We start from the raw sequence: 26197 nt of genomic DNA, 5'->3' as shown, positions 1-26197 counted from the left end.
AGAGCTCTGTGCTCAGCAGCCTGAAGGAAGAAGACGGCTCGACAACGTCATCTCAGGCTGACGTCATGAGGATCAGTAAATCCTTCTATGCCAGTCTGTATGACGCGAAGCCGACCGACAGCGCGGCCTCCCAGTCGTTCCTGTCGTCTATCACGGAGGTCTTAGACGACAGAACACGCGAGAGGCTGGACCAGCCGCTATCTCTGGACGAGCTGACCAAGGCCCTCGAGTCCTTCGAAAAGAATAAAACTCCCGGAAGCGATGGCTTACCGGTCGAGCTCTATTCCGCTCTGTGGGACTTGATTGGCCAGGACCTGCTGGAGGTGTATGTCAGTATGCTTCGGGCAGGTACCATGAGCGAATCCATGAGGAAAGGCATCATCACCCTCATCTATAAGCGGAAGGGGGAGAGGGAGGAACTCAAAAATTGGAGACCGATCACACTGTTGAATGCAGATTACAAAATCCTGTCAAAGGTAATTGCCAACCGGGTCAGGTCTGCTCTGGGGTCGGTGATTCACCCTGACCAAACCTGTGCTGTGCCAGGCAGGAAGATCGCTGAGAGTCTCGCACTCCTCAGGGATACGATCGCCTACGTGCAGGACAGAGGGTTGGACGCCTGCCTGATCAGCCTGGACCAGGAGAAAGCCTTTGACAGGATATCACACATGTATATGAGAGATGTTCTCTCCAAAATGGGCTTTGGGGAGGGAATCTGCAATTGGATCAGACTGCTCTACACCAACATTGTCAGTGCAGTCTCAATCAATGGGTGGGAATCAGATAGCTTCCCAGTCAGATCTGGAGTCAGGCAGGGCTGCCCTCTCTCTCCTGCCTTGTTTGTGTGCTGCATAGAGCCATTTGCCGAGTCCATCAGGAAGGATGCGAGCCTGAGAGGGGTGACTATTCCGGGCAGCGGGGGCCTGCAGGTTAAGGCCTCCCTGTACATGGATGACGTCGCCGTTTTCTGCTCGGATCCGCTGTCCGTGCGCAGACTCATGTGCATTTGTGACCAGTTCGAACGGGCCTCGGGGGCCAAGGTAAACCGAGGCAAGAGCGAGGCCATGCTCTTCGGGAACTGGGCCGACCAATCCTCGATCCCCTTCACCGTCAGGACCGACCACCTGAAGGTGCTGGGTATTTGGTTCGGGGGGGCTGGGGCGTGCGCCAAGTCTTGGGAGGAGCGTATCAGTAAAGTGAGGCAGAAACTGGGCAGATGGAGGCTACGGTCGCTCTCCATCACGGGAAAAAACCTGGTCATCAGGTGTGAGGCACTGTCATTGCTGTTGTACGTGGCACAGGTCTGACCTATTCCCAGAACCTGCGCCGCTGCAGTCGCCCGGGCCATCTTCCAGTTCATATGGAGTTCAAAGATGGACCGGGTCCGAAGGGACTCACTGTACAAAGATCTGGGCAACGGGGGAAAAAATACACCCAATGCCACCCTCACCCTGATGGCCACCTTTGTGTGTGGCTGCATCAAGCTGTGCGTGGATCCCCGGTACGCAAACACCAAGTGTCACTACGTACTGAGGTTCTACCTGTCCCCGGTGTTGCGAAGGATGGGCCTGGCCTCGCTGCCGCGGAACGCTCCGAGTAGTTGGACCGTTCCGTGCCACCTGTCCTTCGTGGAGAAATTTCTGAAGAAAAACACCTTTGACCACAAGTCCATCAGGAAGTGGTCAGCACGTAGCGTCCTCGAGACCCTTCGGGAAAAGGAGAGGGCGGATCCTGTTGAGTGGTTCCCTGAGCAGACTGTCAAAGCAATTTGGCAGAATGCCTCATCGCCAGAACTTTCCAACAAGCACCAAGACATGGCTTGGCTGGTGGTGAGAAGGGCTCTACCTGTGAGATCGTTTATGCACGCCCAGACTCTCAGCCGCACCGCACGCTGCCCTCGAAGCGGCTGCGGGGGGGACGAGACTGTCACACACCTCCTTCTGGAATGTGCCTATGCAGAGGAAGTCTGGAGAGGAATGCAGTGGTATTTGTCGAGGTTCGTCCCGAGCAGCGCCGTGACGCGGGACTCCGTGCTCTACGGCCTGTTCCCCGGGACGCACACCGAGACGAACATCAACTGCGCCTGGAGGATCATCAACTCGGTGAAGGACGCTCTCTGGGCGGTCCGAAACCTGTTGATCTTCCAGCTGAAGGAGTTGACCCCGACTGAGTGTTGCAGACTGGCACATTCCAAGGTCCAGGACTACGTGTTGAGGGACGCGCTGAAGCTTGGGGCAGCTGCCGCCAAGGCGCGGTGGGGAAAGACCACCGTTTAACATCTGCCTGTCGAAAGAAAAGCAGGGGGCCCATGCAGTCATTTGGGCTCTGCTGACGCCTCAGCTCAATATATGAGTGAGAGATGCACTGATTAGATTACTTACAGTGTGGAAACAGGCCCTTCGGCCCAACAAGTCCACACTGACCCGCCAAAGCGCAACCCACCCATACCCCTTACCTAACACTACGGGCAATTTAGCATGGCCAATTCACCTGACCCGCACATCTTTGGACTGTGGGAGGAAACCGGAGCACCCGGAGAAAACCCAGGCAGACACGGGGAGAACGTGCAAACTCCACACAGTCAGTCGCCTGAGTCGGGAATTGAACCCAGGTCCCTGGCGCTGTGAGGCAGCAATGCTAACCACTGTGCCACCGTGCCGCCCCAGATCTGTATGAAATAATGATAATTCGGAGCTGTGTATGTAAATGTGGAAATATGAAAGGCATTACCTAATGTACAGTGTATCAAATTATTCTATGCATATTTTATGAATAAAGTATATTTTTGAAATAAAAAAAAAATCTGTTCTTATCAGTTTAATATCTGATACGTCCCTTATCTGGGGACCATATATTAAATTGATTTTTGGAGCAGGGAGATGGAATAGGGGCTTGCTCCGTCCACTCCACGCATCGACCTGGTATTGCAGTACCTCCGGGAACGGTGCACCCCTCATCTATAAATCTAAAAACAGCTTCATGTTTATAGCACAGGCTTTCGGTGCTTCATTTCTCACACCTCGCATCCAGCCGGGCGTGAGTCGATTCAAACTCGTCTGTTCTAAGGTAGCTGTTCAGCTCCCGCTCCCTATCCTTCTCTCGCCGTCTCTGTCTCTTGCGCACCTTGACACTTGCTCTCAATGTCATCCCCTCACCCCTGCTGCGTGCTGCACCGTCCCGCCAACGCCGGACCCCGATCACACCACATGGTGTCAGAATTTGGGAGTTGCAGCAACCGTAGCTGCCCACCAGCTTTTCCTACTCGCGAGCGACATTTCAGAAAAACAAGAGAAGGTCAACTGTGCTACGTTGCTGCATGCTGCTGGGGATGAAGCTATCTAGGGGTTCAGTCGTTTTGATTTTGATGACTTGAAAGAGAGATTTCGAGAACACTGTGAGCTAGGACAAAAATAATCGGGACGTATTTAAGGCACATGCTTTTCATCAGAGTGCAAGGGCAGGCGGAATCGATAGGTACGTATGTGACTGACCGGAAAAACGAGGCAAAGGACTGTGAGTTTCAGCCACTTTCCGATTCACTGAGCCGCGACAGAATCGTGTGTGCTATCACGACTGACTGAGTCAGAGGCAGGTTACTCAGAGAGTCAATTCTCACTGGGAAAAGCAAAGAGACAGCACTAACTCGACAACAGCACGTGAGAAAACGTAGAACAAACAAACCAATGTTTGCTGACCGGAACTGGCCTGGAAAGATAATAAGGCAGGTAGGAGCACTGCAGATTATCCGGCACCTGGGCTGTGTACGCAGGGACTGGCACAACACCCCCTTGCCTTCTTTTGCACTACTTTGCTGCCTCAGCCAGAACTGGCAGCATTCTAAGTCAGTCTCACACAAGCAGCGTGGGCCAGCTGTCTGTGACAACAAATTCCAAAGACTCACAACCCTCTGAGAGAAGACGTTTCTCCTGATCTCACTCTTAAATTGGTGCCTCTTTATTCTGTTCAGTTCTAGACACTCCCATGAGGGAAAATGTCCTCTCAGCATTTACCCTGTCGAGCCACGTAAGAATCCAATATGTTTCAATAAGATTGTGTCTCATTCATTTCAACTCAGGATCTACACTCATCTGGAGGTAGGGTTTACCGGGCTCAATTTTACTGAAAAGCTGACCTCCGGCTAGTTCAGCAAATAGGTCGTTGAGCAAAGGGAAAGGAAACCGCCTAGCACACACCAGCAGGTGAACTGTTGCAGCATGATATTGCGGCTCCGGAACTCAATCCCTCTACGAATGAAACCCAACAGCCTTCTTAACAGCACTATCCACCTGGGGGTGGCAACTTTCAGGGATCTATGTACATGGGACTCCAAGATCCCTCTGCACATCCACACTACCAATAATCTTTCCATCGACCCAGTACTCTGCCTTCCAGTTATTCTTCCCAAAGTGCATCACCTCACATTTAGCTGCATTGAACTCCATTTGCCACCTCTCAGCCCGATTCTGCAGTTTGTCCAAGTCCCCCTGCAACCTGTAACATTCTTCCACACTGACCACTACTCCACCGACTTTAGCGTCGTCTGCAAATTTACTAATCCATCCACCTATGTTATGCCTGCGTCTAAGTCATTTATAAAAATGACAAACAGCAGTGGTCCCAAAACAGACCCTTGTGGCACACCACTAGTAACCGGACTCCAGGCTGAATATTTTCCATCAACCACCACTCGCTGCCTCCTTTCAGAAAGCCAGTTTCTAAGCCAAACTGCTAAATCACCCTCAATTCCATGCCTCTGCATTTTCTCCAACAGCTTATCAAAGGCTCCAGGCGTCCTGCCTGTCCACCCCATTGAAAACAATAGCGTGCTTCTTTAGAATTCTTGATCGGTCACTCAGAATTTTGACACTCAGTTGAGTTTGATTCTGTCCAACTACATTCTTGCCCATAAAGCTGTAAGATTTCCTTTGATGACGCGCAGGCTGTGTCTTCAGACTCACCGTATAACTGAACGTACCCACTGTGAAAGCACCACTTCACCTGTGTGTGTTCCTCGCGCAGTTTCTGAAGGTTGCAGCGCAACGTGACTCAGCCGTATCAACGAAACCGGTGTCCACCTCCATTCTTACCGGTTTGCCGTTCAGTAAGGGAGCGACCGGGGCGTCGGCAGGTATCGCCAGTATCTGTAACCACAACACCTCATTGGTTTGTGCGTCAGGGCTTTTGTCTTCTTGCCCTTTTTGTACCATTTAGGATTTCTTCCTGTACTTTCGCTGCAGGTTATTGGTACTTTCACCCCCGAGCGCACCCACTTAGTATATTCTTTTTTAATGCTGCAGTTTCTGCACACAGCTTCTTTCTACCAGCAATTTGCTGCTGCCTGACATGTGTTTCCACAGCAGTGGCAGTTTTGTGTCTGCGTTGGTGCTTGTCCCTGGGCCACCATTTTGTGAACTCTCAGCCACCATTTTGTGAGGTGTTGACCTTCCTTGGCTGCGAGTTCCATCACGGTTGCCATTCCCAGCACTTTCATTTAAGTGTAGTCACCTTTGCGTCAGTAATCTCTTCTGGATCGCTTCACATCTTGCGGCAGGCTGCTACAAAAGGTAGAGTCTCGCGGGATCTGAGGTGAGCCGGCTAGCTGGATACAAAGCCAGCTCGGTCACAGAAGACAGAGAGTAGCGGTGGAAGCGCATTTTTCGGAAAGGGGATCAGTAACTAGTGGTATCCCGCAGGGCACAGTGCTAGGACCTTTGTTGTTTGTGACGTGTAAATAAATGATCTGTATAAACAGCTGTACAAAACTCCAGTTAGGCTACAATCGGGATACCGCGCGCAGTGCTGTTCGGCACACTCACTGCCAGAAGGACGTGGATGCTTTGGAGAGGGTGCAGAGAAGGTTTACCAGGACCTTGCCTGCCCTGGAGTGCTTCTGTTGTGAGGAGAGGTTGAATAAACTTGGGATTGTTGTCACTGCAAAGGCGGAAGCTGAGGGGCGACCCGATAGGGGTCGACAGCATACTGAGAGGCATCGGAAGGGTGGCGAGTCAGTGGGTACAGGTTCACGGTGAGAGGGGGAAAGTGAGAAGGGAGAAGTGCGGAGAAAGGTTTTCACATAGGGGATGGTGGGTGTCTGGAACGCGTTGCCAGTCGAAGCGCTGGAAGCAGGCACGTTAGGAACGTTTCAGGCTCACCTTGTTGGACACGTGAACGGGAGGCGGAACGGCGGGACTGAAACCGCGTCTGGGCAACAGGTAGCACGCCCAAACAAGGAGTAGGAATCGGCACAGGCTCGCTGGGCCCTGTGTCATCGATCCGACGGTGCCAAAGTCTCCGGCCACGTGTACAACTGTGGTGAATTTCCGCAAATACCTTGTAGACGGGGCTGTGACAGGGACCTTATTGGGGTGTCCACGATAATGGGGGCCACGGAGGGCACTTTTGCTGAGTTTGCAGATGGCACAAAGATAGCTAGAGGGACAGGTAGTTTTGAGGAAATGGGCAGGCTGCAGAAGAGCGTGGACACGTTGGGCGAGTGGGGAAAAGAAGTGACCAAGTGTGCGTAATTGCACTTTGGTAGCAAGAACAATCGGGTAGACGATTTTCTGAACGAGGGAAAGGCTTTGCAAATCTGCAGCGCAGAGGGTCTTGGGAGTCCTAGTTCCAGGTTGTTTCAAGATTAACATGCAGGTCCATCCGATGGTTCGGAAGGCAAATGCGGTGTCGGCATTCATTTCAAGCGGGCGAGGAAACAGGAGCGGGGACGTGCTGCCGAGGCCGCGTCAGGCTCTGGTCTGACCACAGGTGGAATATTGGGAGCAGTTTTGTGCCGTGTACCGAAGGAAGGGATGCGCTGGTGTTGGGACGGAGTCTAGAGAAGGTTTCCCCTGGGTTTGTCACATGAGGTCTCTGGGTCTGTGCCCGATGGTGTTTCGAAAGGTAAGGCGGGATCTGACCGAAGCTTACAAGCTACTGGGGGGCCTGGTCAGAGTGGTTGTGAAGAAGATGGTCCCACTAGTAGGCGAGACGAGGACCTGGAAGTACAGCCTCAGGGTGAAGGGTCGCCCCTTCAGGCCGAGATGAGGTTGCATTTAAGACAGAGATGGAGAGGTTCAAAGTTTGGGAGAAGATTTGTAGCTCGGGTGCTCGTTGTTGTGGTTCTGTTCGCCGAGCTGGGAATTTGTGTTTGTGCCGAGCTAGGTGACATCGTCAGTGCTTGGGAGCCTCCTGTGAAGCGCTTCTGTGATGTTTCCTCCGGCGTTTGTAGTGATTTGTACCTGCCGCTTCCGGTTATCAGTTCCAGTTGTTTGATTAGATTAGATTACTTACAATGTGGAAACAGGCCCTTCGGCCCAACAAGTCCACACCGACCCGCCGAAGCGCAACACCACGGGCAATTTAGCATGGCCAATTCACCTGACCCGCACATCTTTGGACTGTGGGAGGAAACCGGAGTACCCGGAGGAAACCCACGCAGACACGGGGAGAATGTGCAAACTCCACACAGTCTGTCGCCTGAGTTGGGAATTGAACCCGGGTCTCTGGCGTTGTGAGGCAGCAGTGCTAACCACGGTGCAACCGTGCCGCCCACACAGTGTCCGCTGCAGTGGCCGGTATATTGGGTCCAGGTCGATGTGGATTCATTATTGAATGAATCTGTGGATGAGTGCCATGCCTCTAGGAATTCCCTGGCTGTTCTCTGTTTGGCTTGTCCTATAATAGTAGTGCTTCACAGAAGCGCTTCACAGAGATAGAGAGGCTCTTGATTATAAGGGGATCAAGGGTCGTGGGGAGAGGGCAGGAGAATCGGGGTTGAGAAAGCAGTTGTTTCCCAGAGGGTGGCGGCGGTCTGGAATGCACTGCTTGGGAGGGTAGCGAGGCGGGGAACCTCAAAACCTTGAAAAACTACTTGGATGAGCACTGGAAATGTCATAACTTTTCCTGGCTACGGACCAAGTGCTGGAAAGTGGGACTAGAGCAGACTTAGAGTAGCTTTGTCAGTGCGGACTCGGAGGGCCAGAAGGCCTCTTCTGTACTGTGTGACTGTGTGGGGAAGCTTTCTGATTCCCATCTGTTGATTGAGGCCGCGCTACTGATGCTTCCTGATGCGGAGCAGCCGGATGGATCCAAGTGGGCATTGAAGGTGAGAGGGTGGGAGAGAGCTTCGGAGCCTCCGTCCGTTTGGTTCAGGTTCCGTCTCGTCCTGATGCATGCATCGATGTAGGTGCTCAGTGGTTACCGATAGAGTGAAGGTGCAGTTGATCACTGACTCCACGCGTGGTGCTGCAGGTTGTAATGTCTAGACGAAAACAGAACTCGCTGCAACCTTCGGGAGAAGGGTCACTGGACTCGAAGCGTTAATTCTGCTTTCTCTCCACAGAAGCTGAGGTTTTGCTTACTGGGTGTTTTGCTTTATTTTGCATTTTAGACCTTGCTTTTTGATTGCACGGCTGCTATCAAACCATTAGCTTGCTGTTAGCGCTGCAATTAGCACTCTTGAATCTTGATTTGCAATTCTAAGGAAGCAGACTGAATTGGAATGTTTGGAGCGGGAGCCGAACCAATAAAGGCTGATTTGCTGTAAATTGATCTTCACATCCCTGGTCGTGCTGTTCATTTGCACGAGGTGGGTTGGGGGATGGGAGTTCACATTTTCCAAGACAAGATGGGTTAGTCTGTAAGAGTTTCTGTTTGTAAAGGTGAGCCGAGATTTCCTGGCAGTGAGATTTTTCGGTCAGAATTCGAACCTGCTCCAATCATTTGCCTTGTGGGGAGGCAGGGACTTTTCACATTGGTAACAGCCTGAGGCAAAGTCTTGGAAACAAGAGCATTTTATTCTTTACGGCCTTGCAAGAACGGGCGTTTCGCTCAAGCAATCAGGCTAGCAAAAGCGCGCCAAAACAAAGCATGTAAGCATTCTTATTCAGTTTGCAAGTTGCGGAATCACGCCTCCCTTTTCCCATCCTATCATAAGCCGATTTACCTGACTTGTTTTTCTCTAATTTTCCTGATCTGACTACCCTGCTGTCCTTGTCCTTGTCTGTTACAGCCTGTCTGTTATTTTAGCCAGTTCCCCTTATCATACTATAAGCTTATTGTGAGATGCCCCTACTGCTTCTTTTGTGGTCAGCCACAACACTTCAAAGTTATTTCTTAGTTTAAAACTATTTCTTAAACAAAAACCTCTATATTCGTTAAAATCTTAGCCTTAAGTATACCGCAAGAATCCCGCGACCGTTTGTGTAATGTTCCCCTTCCCCTCCCCCTACAACATGGTGGGCCGAAGGGCCTGTACTGTGCTGTACTGTTCTATGTTCTAACTGCAGGCACATCCACACACACACACGCACACACATCAAAGACATGGAGGGCTCGGCTGAATCTACTGCTCTCTTCTCTGCCTGTCACATTTCATCGAGCTAGTGTCCTAGGCCCAAGCATCTTCAGCGAGTGGTTAGAATATGCAGTGCACTGCCTGAGAGAGAGGGTGCTGGAGGCAGATTCAATGGTGACTTTGGTCGGAGGGTCGGATACTTATCTGAAGAGAGGGCGAGTGGGACTGGGGAAGTTGCTCGTGCAGAGAGCTGATGCAGACATGACAGGCTGAATGTCTCATTCAATGCGTGCAGTTCTGCAGTTGGTTACCACCTCCTCAAGTCACGTCAGCTTAGCCCTGACCCACCTGATTGGTGAGATACTGACAATCTCTACATGACCATGAGGCAGTGCTTCACTGACAGGGGAAAAAAAGCAACTGCTGTAAACGGATCTGCTGCTCTAGTTAGAAATCCTGGGAGGACTACGGCGACAGGGAAACTGTCAGCAGTGATCTACAAGTCTTTGAACAGAATCAAGCTGATTGAAAACATGGAGGACAAATGGGACTTGAGGCAGTCCGCGGTATTGTAGTTATCGCTTCTCGGCCTTTTGGCTAAGATCAAGTGTAGTATCTGTTCTTATCAGTTTAATATCTGATACGTCCCTTATCTGGGGACCATATATTAAATTGATTTTTGGAGCAGGGAGATGGAATAGGGGCTTGCTCCGTCCACTCCACGCATCGACCTGGTATTGCAGTACCTCCGGGAACGGTGCACCCCTCATCTATAAATCTAAAAACAGCTTCATGTTTATAGCACAGGCTTTCGGTGCTTCATTTCTCACACCTCGCATCCAGCCGGGCGTGAGTCGATTCAAACTCGTCTGTTCTAAGGTAGCTGTTCAGCTCCCGCTCCCTATCCTTCTCTCGCCGTCTCTGTCTCTTGCGCACCTTGACACTTGCTCTCAATGTCATCCCCTCACCCCTGCTGCGTGCTGCACCGTCCCGCCAACGCCGGACCCCGATCACACCACATGGTGTCAGAATTTGGGAGTTGCAGCAACCGTAGCTGCCCACCAGCTTTTCCTACTCGCGAGCGACATTTCAGAAAAACAAGAGAAGGTCAACTGTGCTACGTTGCTGCATGCTGCTGGGGATGAAGCTATCTAGGGGTTCAGTCGTTTTGATTTTGATGACTTGAAAGAGAGATTTCGAGAACACTGTGAGCTAGGACAAAAATAATCGGGACGTATTTAAGGCACATGCTTTTCATCAGAGTGCAAGGGCAGGCGGAATCGATAGGTACGTATGTGACTGACCGGAAAAACGAGGCAAAGGACTGTGAGTTTCAGCCACTTTCCGATTCACTGAGCCGCGACAGAATCGTGTGTGCTATCACGACTGACTGAGTCAGAGGCAGGTTACTCAGAGAGTCAATTCTCACTGGGAAAAGCAAAGAGACAGCACTAACTCGACAACAGCACGTGAGAAAACGTAGAACAAACAAACCAATGTTTGCTGACCGGAACTGGCCTGGAAAGATAATAAGGCAGGTAGGAGCACTGCAGATTATCCGGCACCTGGGCTGTGTACGCAGGGACTGGCACAACACCCCCTTGCCTTCTTTTGCACTACTTTGCTGCCTCAGCCAGAACTGGCAGCATTCTAAGTCAGTCTCACACAAGCAGCGTGGGCCAGCTGTCTGTGACAACAAATTCCAAAGACTCACAACCCTCTGAGAGAAGACGTTTCTCCTGATCTCACTCTTAAATTGGTGCCTCTTTATTCTGTTCAGTTCTAGACACTCCCATGAGGGAAAATGTCCTCTCAGCATTTACCCTGTCGAGCCACGTAAGAATCCAATATGTTTCAATAAGATTGTGTCTCATTCATTTCAACTCAGGATCTACACTCATCTGGAGGTAGGGTTTACCGGGCTCAATTTTACTGAAAAGCTGACCTCCGGCTAGTTCAGCAAATAGGTCGTTGAGCAAAGGGAAAGGAAACCGCCTAGCACACACCAGCAGGTGAACTGTTGCAGCATGATATTGCGGCTCCGGAACTCAATCCCTCTACGAATGAAACCCAACAGCCTTCTTAACAGCACTATCCACCTGGGGGTGGCAACTTTCAGGGATCTATGTACATGGGACTCCAAGATCCCTCTGCACATCCACACTACCAATAATCTTTCCATCGACCCAGTACTCTGCCTTCCAGTTATTCTTCCCAAAGTGCATCACCTCACATTTAGCTGCATTGAACTCCATTTGCCACCTCTCAGCCCGATTCTGCAGTTTGTCCAAGTCCCCCTGCAACCTGTAACATTCTTCCACACTGACCACTACTCCACCGACTTTAGCGTCGTCTGCAAATTTACTAATCCATCCACCTATGTTATGCCTGCGTCTAAGTCATTTATAAAAATGACAAACAGCAGTGGTCCCAAAACAGACCCTTGTGGCACACCACTAGTAACCGGACTCCAGGCTGAATATTTTCCATCAACCACCACTCGCTGCCTCCTTTCAGAAAGCCAGTTTCTAAGCCAAACTGCTAAATCACCCTCAATTCCATGCCTCTGCATTTTCTCCAACAGCTTATCAAAGGCTCCAGGCGTCCTGCCTGTCCACCCCATTGAAAACAATAGCGTGCTTCTTTAGAATTCTTGATCGGTCACTCAGAATTTTGACACTCAGTTGAGTTTGATTCTGTCCAACTACATTCTTGCCCATAAAGCTGTAAGATTTCCTTTGATGACGCGCAGGCTGTGTCTTCAGACTCACCGTATAACTGAACGTACCCACTGTGAAAGCACCACTTCACCTGTGTGTGTTCCTCGCGCAGTTTCTGAAGGTTGCAGCGCAACGTGACTCAGCCGTATCAACGAAACCGGTGTCCACCTCCATTCTTACCGGTTTGCCGTTCAGTAAGGGAGCGACCGGGGCGTCGGCAGGTATCGCCAGTATCTGTAACCACAACACCTCATTGGTTTGTGCGTCAGGGCTTTTGTCTTCTTGCCCTTTTTGTACCATTTAGGATTTCTTCCTGTACTTTCGCTGCAGGTTATTGGTACTTTCACCCCCGAGCGCACCCACTTAGTATATTCTTTTTTAATGCTGCAGTTTCTGCACACAGCTTCTTTCTACCAGCAATTTGCTGCTGCCTGACATGTGTTTCCACAGCAGTGGCAGTTTTGTGTCTGCGTTGGTGCTTGTCCCTGGGCCACCATTTTGTGAACTCTCAGCCACCATTTTGTGAGGTGTTGACCTTCCTTGGCTGCGAGTTCCATCACGGTTGCCATTCCCAGCACTTTCATTTAAGTGTAGTCACCTTTGCGTCAGTAATCTCTTCTGGATCGCTTCACATCTTGCGGCAGGCTGCTACAAAAGGTAGAGTCTCGCGGGATCTGAGGTGAGCCGGCTAGCTGGATACAAAGCCAGCTCGGTCACAGAAGACAGAGAGTAGCGGTGGAAGCGCATTTTTCGGAAAGGGGATCAGTAACTAGTGGTATCCCGCAGGGCACAGTGCTAGGACCTTTGTTGTTTGTGACGTGTAAATAAATGATCTGTATAAACAGCTGTACAAAACTCCAGTTAGGCTACAATCGGGATACCGCGCGCAGTGCTGTTCGGCACACTCACTGCCAGAAGGACGTGGATGCTTTGGAGAGGGTGCAGAGAAGGTTTACCAGGACCTTGCCTGCCCTGGAGTGCTTCTGTTGTGAGGAGAGGTTGAATAAACTTGGGATTGTTGTCACTGCAAAGGCGGAAGCTGAGGGGCGACCCGATAGGGGTCGACAGCATACTGAGAGGCATCGGAAGGGTGGCGAGTCAGTGGGTACAGGTTCACGGTGAGAGGGGGAAAGTGAGAAGGGAGAAGTGCGGAGAAAGGTTTTCACATAGGGGATGGTGGGTGTCTGGAACGCGTTGCCAGTCGAAGCGCTGGAAGCAGGCACGTTAGGAACGTTTCAGGCTCACCTTGTTGGACACGTGAACGGGAGGCGGAACGGCGGGACTGAAACCGTGTCTGGGCAACAGGTAGCACGCCCAAACAAGGAGTAGGAATCGGCACAGGCTCGCTGGGCCCTGTGTCATCGATCCGACGGTGCCAAAGTCTCCGGCCACGTGTACAACTGTGGTGAATTTCCGCAAATACCTTGTAGACGGGGCTGTGACAGGGACCTTATTGGGGTGTCCACGATAATGGGGGCCACGGAGGGCACTTTTGCTGAGTTTGCAGATGGCACAAAGATAGCTAGAGGGACAGGTAGTTTTGAGGAAATGGGCAGGCTGCAGAAGAGCGTGGACACGTTGGGCGAGTGGGGAAAAGAAGTGACCAAGTGTGCGTAATTGCACTTTGGTAGCAAGAACAATCGGGTAGACGATTTTCTGAACGAGGGAAAGGCTTTGCAAATCTGCAGCGCAGAGGGTCTTGGGAGTCCTAGTTCCAGGTTGTTTCAAGATTAACATGCAGGTCCATCCGATGGTTCGGAAGGCAAATGCAGTGTCGGCATTCATTTCAAGCGGGCGAGGAAACAGGAGCGGGGACGTGCTGCCGAGGCCGCGTCAGGCTCTGGTCTGACCACAGGTGGAATATTGGGAGCAGTTTTGTGCCGTGTACCGAAGGAAGGGATGCGCTGGTGTTGGGACGGAGTCTAGAGAAGGTTTCCCCTGGGTTTGTCACATGAGGTCTCTGGGTCTGTGCCCGATGGTGTTTCGAAAGGTAAGGCGGGATCTGACCGAAGCTTACAAGCTACTGGGGGGCCTGGTCAGAGTGGTTGTGAAGAAGATGGTCCCACTAGTAGGCGAGACGAGGACCTGGAAGTACAGCCTCAGGGTGAAGGGTCGCCCCTTCAAGCCGAGATGAGGTTGCATTTAAGACAGAGATGGAGAGGTTCAAAGTTTGGGAGAAGATTTGTAGCTCGGGTGCTCGTTGTTGTGGTTCTGTTCGCCGAGCTGGGAATTTGTGTTTGTGCCGAGCTAGGTGACATCGTCAGTGCTTGGGAGCCTCCTGTGAAGCGCTTCTGTGATGTTTCCTCCGGCGTTTGTAGTGATTTGTACCTGCCGCTTCCGGTTATCAGTTCCAGTTGTTTGATTAGATTAGCTTACTTACAATGTGGAAACAGGCCCTTCGGCCCAACAAGTCCACACCGACCCGCCGAAGCGCAACACCACGGGCAATTTAGCATGGCCAATTCACCTGACCCGCACATCTTTGGACTGTGGGAGGAAACCGGAGTACCCGGAGGAAACCCACGCAGACACGGGGAGAATGTGCAAACTCCACACAGTCTGTCGCCTGAGTTGGGAATTGAACCCGGGTCTCTGGCGTTGTGAGGCAGCAGTGCTAACCACGGTGCAACCGTGCCGCCCACACAGTGTCCGCTGCAGTGGCCGGTATATTGGGTCCAGGTCGATGTGGATTCATTATTGAATGAATCTGTGGATGAGTGCCATGCCTCTAGGAATTCCCTGGCTGTTCTCTGTTTGGCTTGTCCTATAATAGTAGTGCTTCACAGAAGCGCTTCACAGAGATAGAGAGGCTCTTGATTATAAGGGGATCAAGGGTCGTGGGGAGAGGGCAGGAGAATCGGGGTTGAGAAAGCAGTTGTTTCCCAGAGGGTGGCGGCGGTCTGGAATGCACTGCTTGGGAGGGTAGCGAGGCGGGGAACCTCAAAACCTTGAAAAACTACTTGGATGAGCACTGGAAATGTCATAACTTTTCCTGGCTACGGACCAAGTGCTGGAAAGTGGGACTAGAGCAGACTTAGAGTAGCTTTGTCAGTGCGGACTCGGAGGGCCAGAAGGCCTCTTCTGTACTGTGTGACTGTGTGGGGAAGCTTTCTGATTCCCATCTGTTGATTGAGGCCGCGCTACTGATGCTTCCTGATGCAGAGCAGCCGGATGGATCCAAGTGGGCATTGAAGGTGAGAGGGTGGGAGAGAGCTTCGGAGCCTCCGTCCGTTTGGTTCAGGTTCCGTCTCGTCCTGATGCATGCATCGATGTAGGTGCTCAGTGGTTACCGATAGAGTGAAGGTGCAGTTGATCACTGACTCCACGCGTGGTGCTGCAGGTTGTAATGTCTAGACGAAAACAGAACTCGCTGCAACCTTCGGGAGAAGGGTCACTGGACTCGAAGCGTTAATTCTGCTTTCTCTCCACAGAAGCTGAGGTTTTGCTTACTGGGTGTTTTGCTTTATTTTGCATTTTAGACCTTGCTTTTTGATTGCACGGCTGCTATCAAACCATTAGCTTGCTGTTAGCGCTGCAATTAGCACTCTTGAATCTTGATTTGCAATTCTAAGGAAGCAGACTGAATTGGAATGTTTGGAGCGGGAGCCGAACCAATAAAGGCTGATTTGCTGTAAATTGATCTTCACATCCCTGGTCGTGCTGTTCATTTGCACGAGGTGGGTTGGGGGATGGGAGTTCACATTTTCCAAGACAAGATGGGTTAGTCTGTAAGAGTTTCTGTTTGTAAAGGTGAGCCGAGATTTCCTGGCAGTGAGATTTTTCGGTCAGAATTCGAACCTGCTCCAATCATTTGCCTTGTGGGGAGGCAGGGACTTTTCACATTGGTAACAGCCTGAGGCAAAGTCTTGGAAACAAGAGCATTTTATTCTTTACGGCCTTGCAAGAACGGGCGTTTCGCTCAAGCAATCAGGCTAGCAAAAGCGCGCCAAAACAAAGCATGTAAGCATTCTTATTCAGTTTGCAAGTTGCGGAATCACGCCTCCCTTTTCCCATCCTATCATAAGCCGATTTACCTGACTTGTTTTTCTCTAATTTTCCTGATCTGACTACCCTGCTGTCCTTGTCCTTGTCTGTTACAGCCTGTCTGTTATTTTAGCCAGTTCCCCTTATCATACTATAAGCTTATTGTGAGATGCCCCTACTGCTTCTTTTGTGGTCAGCCACAACACTTCAAAGTTATTTCTTAGTTTAAAACTATTTCTTAAACAAAAACCTCTATATTCGTTAAAATCTTAGCCTTAAGTATACCGCAAGAATCCCGCGACCGTTTGTGTAATGTTCCCCTTCCCCTCCCCCTACAACATGGTGGGCCGAAGGGCCTGTACTGTGCTGTACTGTTCTATGTTCTAACTGCAGGCACATCCACACACACACACGCACACACATCAAAGACATGGAGGGCTCGGCTGAATCTACTGCTCTCTTCTCTGCCTGTCACATTTCATCGAGCTAGTGTCCTAGGCCCAAGCATCTTCAGCGAGTGGTTAGAATATGCAGTGCACTGCCTGAGAGAGAGGGTGCTGGAGGCAGATTCAATGGTGACTTTGGTCGGAGGGTCGGATACTTATCTGAAGAGAGGGCGAGTGGGACTGGGGAAGTTGCTCGTGCAGAGAGCTGATGCAGACATGACAGGCTGAATGTCTCATTCAATGCGTGCAGTTCTGCAGTTGGTTACCACCTCCTCAAGTCACGTCAGCTTAGCCCTGACCCACCTGATTGGTGAGATACTGACAATCTCTACATGACCATGAGGCAGTGCTTCACTGACAGGGGAAAAAAAGCAACTGCTGTAAACGGATCTGCTGCTCTAGTTAGAAATCCTGGGAGGACTACGGCGACAGGGAAACTGTCAGCAGTGATCTACAAGTCTTTGAACAGAATCAAGCTGATTGAAAACATGGAGGACAAATGGGACTTGAGGCAGTCCGCGGTATTGTAGTTATCGCTTCTCGGCCTTTTGGCTAAGATCAAGTGTAGTATCTGTTCTTATCAGTTTAATATCTGATACGTCCCTTATCTGGGGACCATATATTAAATTGATTTTTGGAGCAGGGAGATGGAATAGGGGCTTGCTCCGTCCACTCCACGCATCGACCTGGTATTGCAGTACCTCCGGGAACGGTGCACCCCTCATCTATAAATCTAAAAACAGCTTCATGTTTATAGCACAGGCTTTCGGTGCTTCATTTCTCACACCTCGCATCCAGCCGGGCGTGAGTCGATTCAAACTCGTCTGTTCTAAGGTAGCTGTTCAGCTCCCGCTCCCTATCCTTCTCTCGCCGTCTCTGTCTCTTGCGCACCTTGACACTTGCTCTCAATGTCATCCCCTCACCCCTGCTGCGTGCTGCACCGTCCCGCCAACGCCGGACCCCGATCACACCACATGGTGTCAGAATTTGGGAGTTGCAGCAACCGTAGCTGCCCACCAGCTTTTCCTACTCGCGAGCGACATTTCAGAAAAACAAGAGAAGGTCAACTGTGCTACGTTGCTGCATGCTGCTGGGGATGAAGCTATCTAGGGGTTCAGTCGTTTTGATTTTGATGACTTGAAAGAGAGATTTCGAGAACACTGTGAGCTAGGACAAAAATAATCGGGACGTATTTAAGGCACATGCTTTTCATCAGAGTGCAAGGGCAGGCGGAATCGATAGGTACGTATGTGACTGACCGGAAAAACGAGGCAAAGGACTGTGAGTTTCAGCCACTTTCCGATTCACTGAGCCGCGACAGAATCGTGTGTGCTATCACGACTGACTGAGTCAGAGGCAGGTTACTCAGAGAGTCAATTCTCACTGGGAAAAGCAAAGAGACAGCACTAACTCGACAACAGCACGTGAGAAAACGTAGAACAAACAAACCAATGTTTGCTGACCGGAACTGGCCTGGAAAGATAATAAGGCAGGTAGGAGCACTGCAGATTATCCGGCACCTGGGCTGTGTACGCAGGGACTGGCACAACACCCCCTTGCCTTCTTTTGCACTACTTTGCTGCCTCAGCCAGAACTGGCAGCATTCTAAGTCAGTCTCACACAAGCAGCGTGGGCCAGCTGTCTGTGACAACAAATTCCAAAGACTCACAACCCTCTGAGAGAAGACGTTTCTCCTGATCTCACTCTTAAATTGGTGCCTCTTTATTCTGTTCAGTTCTAGACACTCCCATGAGGGAAAATGTCCTCTCAGCATTTACCCTGTCGAGCCACGTAAGAATCCAATATGTTTCAATAAGATTGTGTCTCATTCATTTCAACTCAGGATCTACACTCATCTGGAGGTAGGGTTTACCGGGCTCAATTTTACTGAAAAGCTGACCTCCGGCTAGTTCAGCAAATAGGTCGTTGAGCAAAGGGAAAGGAAACCGCCTAGCACACACCAGCAGGTGAACTGTTGCAGCATGATATTGCGGCTCCGGAACTCAATCCCTCTACGAATGAAACCCAACAGCCTTCTTAACAGCACTATCCACCTGGGGGTGGCAACTTTCAGGGATCTATGTACATGGGACTCCAAGATCCCTCTGCACATCCACACTACCAATAATCTTTCCATCGACCCAGTACTCTGCCTTCCAGTTATTCTTCCCAAAGTGCATCACCTCACATTTAGCTGCATTGAACTCCATTTGCCACCTCTCAGCCCGATTCTGCAGTTTGTCCAAGTCCCCCTGCAACCTGTAACATTCTTCCACACTGACCACTACTCCACCGACTTTAGCGTCGTCTGCAAATTTACTAATCCATCCACCTATGTTATGCCTGCGTCTAAGTCATTTATAAAAATGACAAACAGCAGTGGTCCCAAAACAGACCCTTGTGGCACACCACTAGTAACCGGACTCCAGGCTGAATATTTTCCATCAACCACCACTCGCTGCCTCCTTTCAGAAAGCCAGTTTCTAAGCCAAACTGCTAAATCACCCTCAATTCCATGCCTCTGCATTTTCTCCAACAGCTTATCAAAGGCTCCAGGCGTCCTGCCTGTCCACCCCATTGAAAACAATAGCGTGCTTCTTTAGAATTCTTGATCGGTCACTCAGAATTTTGACACTCAGTTGAGTTTGATTCTGTCCAACTACATTCTTGCCCATAAAGCTGTAAGATTTCCTTTGATGACGCGCAGGCTGTGTCTTCAGACTCACCGTATAACTGAACGTACCCACTGTGAAAGCACCACTTCACCTGTGTGTGTTCCTCGCGCAGTTTCTGAAGGTTGCAGCGCAACGTGACTCAGCCGTATCAACGAAACCGGTGTCCACCTCCATTCTTACCGGTTTGCCGTTCAGTAAGGGAGCGACCGGGGCGTCGGCAGGTATCGCCAGTATCTGTAACCACAACACCTCATTGGTTTGTGCGTCAGGGCTTTTGTCTTCTTGCCCTTTTTGTACCATTTAGGATTTCTTCCTGTACTTTCGCTGCAGGTTATTGGTACTTTCACCCCCGAGCGCACCCACTTAGTATATTCTTTTTTAATGCTGCAGTTTCTGCACACAGCTTCTTTCTACCAGCAATTTGCTGCTGCCTGACATGTGTTTCCACAGCAGTGGCAGTTTTGTGTCTGCGTTGGTGCTTGTCCCTGGGCCACCATTTTGTGAACTCTCAGCCACCATTTTGTGAGGTGTTGACCTTCCTTGGCTGCGAGTTCCATCACGGTTGCCATTCCCAGCACTTTCATTTAAGTGTAGTCACCTTTGCGTCAGTAATCTCTTCTGGATCGCTTCACATCTTGCGGCAGGCTGCTACAAAAGGTAGAGTCTCGCGGGATCTGAGGTGAGCCGGCTAGCTGGATACAAAGCCAGCTCGGTCACAGAAGACAGAGAGTAGCGGTGGAAGCGCATTTTTCGGAAAGGGGATCAGTAACTAGTGGTATCCCGCAGGGCACAGTGCTAGGACCTTTGTTGTTTGTGACGTGTAAATAAATGATCTGTATAAACAGCTGTACAAAACTCCAGTTAGGCTACAATCGGGATACCGCGCGCAGTGCTGTTCGGCACACTCACTGCCAGAAGGACGTGGATGCTTTGGAGAGGGTGCAGAGAAGGTTTACCAGGACCTTGCCTGCCCTGGAGTGCTTCTGTTGTGAGGAGAGGTTGAATAAACTTGGGATTGTTGTCACTGCAAAGGCGGAAGCTGAGGGGCGACCCGATAGGGGTCGACAGCATACTGAGAGGCATCGGAAGGGTGGCGAGTCAGTGGGTACAGGTTCACGGTGAGAGGGGGAAAGTGAGAAGGGAGAAGTGCGGAGAAAGGTTTTCACATAGGGGATGGTGGGTGTCTGGAACGCGTTGCCAGTCGAAGCGCTGGAAGCAGGCACGTTAGGAACGTTTCAGGCTCACCTTGTTGGACACGTGAACGGGAGGCGGAACGGCGGGACTGAAACCGCGTCTGGGCAACAGGTAGCACGCCCAAACAAGGAGTAGGAATCGGCACAGGCTCGCTGGGCCCTGTGTCATCGATCCGACGGTGCCAAAGTCTCCGGCCACGTGTACAACTGTGGTGAATTTCCGCAAATACCTTGTAGACGGGGCTGTGACAGGGACCTTATTGGGGTGTCCACGATAATGGGGGCCACGGAGGGCACTTTTGCTGAGTTTGCAGATGGCACAAAGATAGCTAGAGGGACAGGTAGTTTTGAGGAAATGGGCAGGCTGCAGAAGAGCGTGGACACGTTGGGCGAGTGGGGAAAAGAAGTGACCAAGTGTGCGTAATTGCACTTTGGTAGCAAGAACAATCGGGTAGACGATTTTCTGAACGAGGGAAAGGCTTTGCAAATCTGCAGCGCAGAGGGTCTTGGGAGTCCTAGTTCCAGGTTGTTTCAAGATTAACATGCAGGTCCATCCGATGGTTCGGAAGGCAAATGCGGTGTCGGCATTCATTTCAAGCGGGCGAGGAAACAGGAGCGGGGACGTGCTGCCGAGGCCGCGTCAGGCTCTGGTCTGACCACAGGTGGAATATTGGGAGCAGTTTTGTGCCGTGTACCGAAGGAAGGGATGCGCTGGTGTTGGGACGGAGTCTAGAGAAGGTTTCCCCTGGGTTTGTCACATGAGGTCTCTGGGTCTGTGCCCGATGGTGTTTCGAAAGGTAAGGCGGGATCTGACCGAAGCTTACAAGCTACTGGGGGGCCTGGTCAGAGTGGTTGTGAAGAAGATGGTCCCACTAGTAGGCGAGACGAGGACCTGGAAGTACAGCCTCAGGGTGAAGGGTCGCCCCTTCAGGCCGAGATGAGGTTGCATTTAAGACAGAGATGGAGAGGTTCAAAGTTTGGGAGAAGATTTGTAGCTCGGGTGCTCGTTGTTGTGGTTCTGTTCGCCGAGCTGGGAATTTGTGTTTGTGCCGAGCTAGGTGACATCGTCAGTGCTTGGGAGCCTCCTGTGAAGCGCTTCTGTGATGTTTCCTCCGGCGTTTGTAGTGATTTGTACCTGCCGCTTCCGGTTATCAGTTCCAGTTGTTTGATTAGATTAGATTACTTACAATGTGGAAACAGGCCCTTCGGCCCAACAAGTCCACACCGACCCGCCGAAGCGCAACACCACGGGCAATTTAGCATGGCCAATTCACCTGACCCGCACATCTTTGGACTGTGGGAGGAAACCGGAGTACCCGGAGGAAACCCACGCAGACACGGGGAGAATGTGCAAACTCCACACAGTCTGTCGCCTGAGTTGGGAATTGAACCCGGGTCTCTGGCGTTGTGAGGCAGCAGTGCTAACCACGGTGCAACCGTGCCGCCCACACAGTGTCCGCTGCAGTGGCCGGTATATTGGGTCCAGGTCGATGTGGATTCATTATTGAATGAATCTGTGGATGAGTGCCATGCCTCTAGGAATTCCCTGGCTGTTCTCTGTTTGGCTTGTCCTATAATAGTAGTGCTTCACAGAAGCGCTTCACAGAGATAGAGAGGCTCTTGATTATAAGGGGATCAAGGGTCGTGGGGAGAGGGCAGGAGAATCGGGGTTGAGAAAGCAGTTGTTTCCCAGAGGGTGGCGGCGGTCTGGAATGCACTGCTTGGGAGGGTAGCGAGGCGGGGAACCTCAAAACCTTGAAAAACTACTTGGATGAGCACTGGAAATGTCATAACTTTTCCTGGCTACGGACCAAGTGCTGGAAAGTGGGACTAGAGCAGACTTAGAGTAGCTTTGTCAGTGCGGACTCGGAGGGCCAGAAGGCCTCTTCTGTACTGTGTGACTGTGTGGGGAAGCTTTCTGATTCCCATCTGTTGATTGAGGCCGCGCTACTGATGCTTCCTGATGCGGAGCAGCCGGATGGATCCAAGTGGGCATTGAAGGTGAGAGGGTGGGAGAGAGCTTCGGAGCCTCCGTCCGTTTGGTTCAGGTTCCGTCTCGTCCTGATGCATGCATCGATGTAGGTGCTCAGTGGTTACCGATAGAGTGAAGGTGCAGTTGATCACTGACTCCACGCGTGGTGCTGCAGGTTGTAATGTCTAGACGAAAACAGAACTCGCTGCAACCTTCGGGAGAAGGGTCACTGGACTCGAAGCGTTAATTCTGCTTTCTCTCCACAGAAGCTGAGGTTTTGCTTACTGGGTGTTTTGCTTTATTTTGCATTTTAGACCTTGCTTTTTGATTGCACGGCTGCTATCAAACCATTAGCTTGCTGTTAGCGCTGCAATTAGCACTCTTGAATCTTGATTTGCAATTCTAAGGAAGCAGACTGAATTGGAATGTTTGGAGCGGGAGCCGAACCAATAAAGGCTGATTTGCTGTAAATTGATCTTCACATCCCTGGTCGTGCTGTTCATTTGCACGAGGTGGGTTGGGGGATGGGAGTTCACATTTTCCAAGACAAGATGGGTTAGTCTGTAAGAGTTTCTGTTTGTAAAGGTGAGCCGAGATTTCCTGGCAGTGAGATTTTTCGGTCAGAATTCGAACCTGCTCCAATCATTTGCCTTGTGGGGAGGCAGGGACTTTTCACATTGGTAACAGCCTGAGGCAAAGTCTTGGAAACAAGAGCATTTTATTCTTTACGGCCTTGCAAGAACGGGCGTTTCGCTCAAGCAATCAGGCTAGCAAAAGCGCGCCAAAACAAAGCATGTAAGCATTCTTATTCAGTTTGCAAGTTGCGGAATCACGCCTCCCTTTTCCCATCCTATCATAAGCCGATTTACCTGACTTGTTTTTCTCTAATTTTCCTGATCTGACTACCCTGCTGTCCTTGTCCTTGTCTGTTACAGCCTGTCTGTTATTTTAGCCAGTTCCCCTTATCATACTATAAGCTTATTGTGAGATGCCCCTACTGCTTCTTTTGTGGTCAGCCACAACACTTCAAAGTTATTTCTTAGTTTAAAACTATTTCTTAAACAAAAACCTCTATATTCGTTAAAATCTTAGCCTTAAGTATACCGCAAGAATCCCGCGACCGTTTGTGTAATGTTCCCCTTCCCCTCCCCCTACAACATGGTGGGCCGAAGGGCCTGTACTGTGCTGTACTGTTCTATGTTCTAACTGCAGGCACATCCACACACACACACGCACACACATCAAAGACATGGAGGGCTCGGCTGAATCTACTGCTCTCTTCTCTGCCTGTCACATTTCATCGAGCTAGTGTCCTAGGCCCAAGCATCTTCAGCGAGTGGTTAGAATATGCAGTGCACTGCCTGAGAGAGAGGGTGCTGGAGGCAGATTCAATGGTGACTTTGGTCGGAGGGTCGGATACTTATCTGAAGAGAGGGCGAGTGGGACTGGGGAAGTTGCTCGTGCAGAGAGCTGATGCAGACATGACAGGCTGAATGTCTCATTCAATGCGTGCAGTTCTGCAGTTGGTTACCACCTCCTCAAGTCACGTCAGCTTAGCCCTGACCCACCTGATTGGTGAGATACTGACAATCTCTACATGACCATGAGGCAGTGCTTCACTGACAGGGGAAAAAAAGCAACTGCTGTAAACGGATCTGCTGCTCTAGTTAGAAATCCTGGGAGGACTACGGCGACAGGGAAACTGTCAGCAGTGATCTACAAGTCTTTGAACAGAATCAAGCTGATTGAAAACATGGAGGACAAATGGGACTTGAGGCAGTCCGCGGTATTGTAGTTATCGCTTCTCGGCCTTTTGGCTAAGATCAAGTGTAGTATCTGTTCTTATCAGTTTAATATCTGATACGTCCCTTATCTGGGGACCATATATTAAATTGATTTTTGGAGCAGGGAGATGGAATAGGGGCTTGCTCCGTCCACTCCACGCATCGACCTGGTATTGCAGTACCTCCGGGAACGGTGCACCCCTCATCTATAAATCTAAAAACAGCTTCATGTTTATAGCACAGGCTTTCGGTGCTTCATTTCTCACACCTCGCATCCAGCCGGGCGTGAGTCGATTCAAACTCGTCTGTTCTAAGGTAGCTGTTCAGCTCCCGCTCCCTATCCTTCTCTCGCCGTCTCTGTCTCTTGCGCACCTTGACACTTGCTCTCAATGTCATCCCCTCACCCCTGCTGCGTGCTGCACCGTCCCGCCAACGCCGGACCCCGATCACACCACATGGTGTCAGAATTTGGGAGTTGCAGCAACCGTAGCTGCCCACCAGCTTTTCCTACTCGCGAGCGACATTTCAGAAAAACAAGAGAAGGTCAACTGTGCTACGTTGCTGCATGCTGCTGGGGATGAAGCTATCTAGGGGTTCAGTCGTTTTGATTTTGATGACTTGAAAGAGAGATTTCGAGAACACTGTGAGCTAGGACAAAAATAATCGGGACGTATTTAAGGCACATGCTTTTCATCAGAGTGCAAGGGCAGGCGGAATCGATAGGTACGTATGTGACTGACCGGAAAAACGAGGCAAAGGACTGTGAGTTTCAGCCACTTTCCGATTCACTGAGCCGCGACAGAATCGTGTGTGCTATCACGACTGACTGAGTCAGAGGCAGGTTACTCAGAGAGTCAATTCTCACTGGGAAAAGCAAAGAGACAGCACTAACTCGACAACAGCACGTGAGAAAACGTAGAACAAACAAACCAATGTTTGCTGACCGGAACTGGCCTGGAAAGATAATAAGGCAGGTAGGAGCACTGCAGATTATCCGGCACCTGGGCTGTGTACGCAGGGACTGGCACAACACCCCCTTGCCTTCTTTTGCACTACTTTGCTGCCTCAGCCAGAACTGGCAGCATTCTAAGTCAGTCTCACACAAGCAGCGTGGGCCAGCTGTCTGTGACAACAAATTCCAAAGACTCACAACCCTCTGAGAGAAGACGTTTCTCCTGATCTCACTCTTAAATTGGTGCCTCTTTATTCTGTTCAGTTCTAGACACTCCCATGAGGGAAAATGTCCTCTCAGCATTTACCCTGTCGAGCCACGTAAGAATCCAATATGTTTCAATAAGATTGTGTCTCATTCATTTCAACTCAGGATCTACACTCATCTGGAGGTAGGGTTTACCGGGCTCAATTTTACTGAAAAGCTGACCTCCGGCTAGTTCAGCAAATAGGTCGTTGAGCAAAGGGAAAGGAAACCGCCTAGCACACACCAGCAGGTGAACTGTTGCAGCATGATATTGCGGCTCCGGAACTCAATCCCTCTACGAATGAAACCCAACAGCCTTCTTAACAGCACTATCCACCTGGGGGTGGCAACTTTCAGGGATCTATGTACATGGGACTCCAAGATCCCTCTGCACATCCACACTACCAATAATCTTTCCATCGACCCAGTACTCTGCCTTCCAGTTATTCTTCCCAAAGTGCATCACCTCACATTTAGCTGCATTGAACTCCATTTGCCACCTCTCAGCCCGATTCTGCAGTTTGTCCAAGTCCCCCTGCAACCTGTAACATTCTTCCACACTGACCACTACTCCACCGACTTTAGCGTCGTCTGCAAATTTACTAATCCATCCACCTATGTTATGCCTGCGTCTAAGTCATTTATAAAAATGACAAACAGCAGTGGTCCCAAAACAGACCCTTGTGGCACACCACTAGTAACCGGACTCCAGGCTGAATATTTTCCATCAACCACCACTCGCTGCCTCCTTTCAGAAAGCCAGTTTCTAAGCCAAACTGCTAAATCACCCTCAATTCCATGCCTCTGCATTTTCTCCAACAGCTTATCAAAGGCTCCAGGCGTCCTGCCTGTCCACCCCATTGAAAACAATAGCGTGCTTCTTTAGAATTCTTGATCGGTCACTCAGAATTTTGACACTCAGTTGAGTTTGAT

General features: G+C 50.5%; 3 non-coding genes and 1 pseudogene across 3 annotated transcripts; all 4 read left to right on the top strand.

Moving 5' to 3' along the window:
- Nucleotides 1–2779: 2779 nt before the first annotated feature.
- On the top strand, nucleotides 2780–2955 carry LOC132816296 (U2 spliceosomal RNA; annotated as a pseudogene).
- A 6914-nt stretch (nucleotides 2956–9869) lies between these two features.
- On the top strand, nucleotides 9870–10060 carry LOC132816291 (U2 spliceosomal RNA). Its single transcript, XR_009644784.1, has one exon. It is a non-coding gene; the product is annotated as a U2 spliceosomal RNA (small nuclear RNA).
- Nucleotides 10061–16974: 6914 nt separating this feature from the next.
- LOC132816290 (U2 spliceosomal RNA) lies at nucleotides 16975–17165 on the top strand. The gene has a single exon (XR_009644783.1). It is a non-coding gene; the product is annotated as a U2 spliceosomal RNA (small nuclear RNA).
- A 6914-nt stretch (nucleotides 17166–24079) lies between these two features.
- Nucleotides 24080–24270, top strand: LOC132816289 (U2 spliceosomal RNA). The gene has a single exon (XR_009644782.1). It is a non-coding gene; the product is annotated as a U2 spliceosomal RNA (small nuclear RNA).
- The last annotated feature ends 1927 nt before the right edge of the window (nucleotides 24271–26197 follow it).

This window comes from Hemiscyllium ocellatum, chromosome 5 (genome assembly GCF_020745735.1).
Source record: "Hemiscyllium ocellatum isolate sHemOce1 chromosome 5, sHemOce1.pat.X.cur, whole genome shotgun sequence".
Classification (NCBI taxonomy): domain Eukaryota; kingdom Metazoa; phylum Chordata; class Chondrichthyes; order Orectolobiformes; family Hemiscylliidae; genus Hemiscyllium; species Hemiscyllium ocellatum.
This window is presented reverse-complemented; position numbering and strand designations above follow the sequence as displayed.